The sequence below is a fragment of the Octopus bimaculoides genome, chromosome 7, assembly GCF_046866305.1.
Source record: "Octopus bimaculoides isolate indiv1 chromosome 7, ASM4686630v1, whole genome shotgun sequence".
In the NCBI taxonomy this organism is placed as follows: Eukaryota; Metazoa; Mollusca; class Cephalopoda; order Octopoda; family Octopodidae; genus Octopus; species Octopus bimaculoides.
Genome location: NC_142934.1, coordinates 64005685 through 64008184, shown reverse-complemented (window position 1 = coordinate 64008184; position 2500 = coordinate 64005685). Strand labels below are relative to the sequence as shown.

General features: G+C 36.9%; 1 protein-coding gene across 1 annotated transcript in view; it reads right to left on the bottom strand.

Annotated features, from left to right (window-relative positions):
• Positions 1 to 2500, bottom strand: part of LOC106879156 (ceramide kinase) — a 64632-nt gene that overhangs the window by 60684 nt on the left and 1448 nt on the right. The gene's annotated exons all lie outside the window — the stretch shown is intronic.

The following is a 2500-nucleotide window of genomic DNA, read 5'->3' as shown; positions in this document are numbered from 1 at the left end:
CACCCAGTCACAAAAATGGAAAAAAAAACACTAGTGTAATAGGTGTAAAACAACATATAGTAAACGAATATGAAAAAAAAAAAAATGCATGTTGGCGAACGGGGTGGGGGTGAGAGGACTCGGAATATTCATATTCGTTTACTACATGTTGTTTCACACTTATTACACTATCCCCACCATTTTTGTGATCGGGTGTTAACGTTGAGTTTTCGGATCCTGTGAGATTGATCGCGTGAATTTTCCGAGTCCTCTCCCCGCATCCCCGTTCGCCAGCGCGCATTTTTTTCTTTTTTTTTTTTTTTTTCATATTCGTTTACTACATGTTGTTTTACACCTATTACACTGTTTTTTTTTTCATTTTTGTGACCGGGTGTCGAAGTGGGGTTACTGGATCGTGTGAATTATCCGATTTCGCACCCCACCCACTCCGTCACAAAAATTGAAAAAAAAAAAATAGTGTACTTGGTGTAAAATAATGTGTAGCAAACGAATATGAAGAAAAAAAAATTCGCCGACGAATTCCCGATGGGAATTTTCTGAGTCCTCTGAGTCCTCTCCCGCGCCCCGTTCGCCAGCGCGCATTTTTATTTTCATATTCGTTTACTACATATTATTAAACCTTGGGAGAGGCATTATGCCGGTAATAAACACACGCACTGGTTCAGTCCTTAATTAATTTATAAACAGTATTTAGTTTTTTTCACTTCCATTTATTTTGATTTAATTGTATTTCTTTCAACACACGTATCCACATCAAGAATCTTGCACACGAAATACACATACAAAATTACTACATATTGTTTTACACCTTTTGCACTATTTTTTTTTTGCTTGGGTTAAACACTGGAGTTTGGCCGAAATCTGTAGTTATTCCTGTTTATCTATGTATGCATGTATGTATGTATGTATGTATATATGTATGTATGTATGTGTTATGAATGTATGTGTGTGTATGCATGTATGCATGTTTGTATTTATGTATGTATGCATGCATAAGCACAGCTGTTATTTCCATCTGAATATGACTGAGCTCTTGTTTTAGGTGTCCATGTAGTTTTGAGCAGACACAAACACTCTCAATTCTAGCAACCTTGTCTCAGAGGAATCACACCTGGTGGGAATGAGAGCTGACCCTAGTACGCTGACTTATACCTTTTTTTTATTGAACCAAGAAGTGAACTTAGAACATAAAGTATCAGAACAAATACCAAAGAGTTTTCTTTTTTTGCCCTAACTCTGACAATTCCTCCAGTCCACTGTTCCAGATTGGTTCTTTCATTTTATCAACTCTGGTGCAGGAATGGCTGCGTGGTTAAGAAGTTTGCTTCCTAATCAAGTGGTTTCAGGCTCAGTTCCACTGCATGATACCTTCGGTAAATGTCTTTTATTATAGACAGGTTGACCAAAGAATTGTGGGTGGATTTTGGTAGACGGAAACTGAACGAAGCCTACCCTGTACGTATTTATTTATGTATGTATGTTTGAGTGTATGTGTGTGTCTGCATATGTGGGGTGGTGGTGTTTGGATGCCTCCTTGTTTAGACTACGTATTATATTTGTAAACTTGTGTCACTGTCTTACAAGTGGTATCCTTTGTTTCCAATCTTCCACAAAATATACCCGGCTATGGGGAAATATACCCTGGCCTGAAAAGAGGTGAGGTGGACGACAAGAAGGACATCTGGACGTAGAAAATCTGCCTCAACGTAATCCGTCTGACCCATGCAAGCCTGGAGAAGTTAAAACGACGATAATGATGATAGTGGAAAAATAAACAGAAGGTATAAAAAAAAAAATGTAAATATGATCTCAGCAGTATTTGAACTCCGGGATTGTTTGATGCACTAACAATTATACTAGCTCCCTATTCAAAGGGATGAAAAGCTATTGTAATAAAAGAAATAGGCTGTTAGCATTTAGTTGGCATTTTGTTATGAGTTTAAATCCCACTAGATTCTGCTTGACATTTTATATTTCGGGAGTCAATGAATACATATATTCATTTTGTCAAATGAACGAGATGTTGGTAGTATTTAAACTAAATAACCTATAATATTTAGCTTTGCTCTTCCATGTTCAGCGTTCAATTTGGGGCCAACTATTGCTTTCATCCGAGAACGTTGAAATAAGTACAATGTACTAAACTCAACAGAAATAAGAAACGCAAGGAAGTAATATTAATTAAGGTAGATTTATCCTTTGCTAACAATGTCCAATATTTTCTCTGAATTTTTGTACTATACTACAACATTCATCACCCCAACCTTTCACTCCATCATCCACCGAGCATTTTTTTTTCTCACTAATCCTTCATTTCACTAGAAATGCCACCCACTGGAATTCCTTTCCTGGCTGGGCTGCCTAAGACGGTATTAGTTAATTTCAACGATTGAGGTTGAACTATCTATGATTCTCACTCAAGGATAATTTGGAAAGACTTATGGGCAGAATCCTTCTTTCCAACTTCAAGATAAATTACACAACTCACACTATTAATACT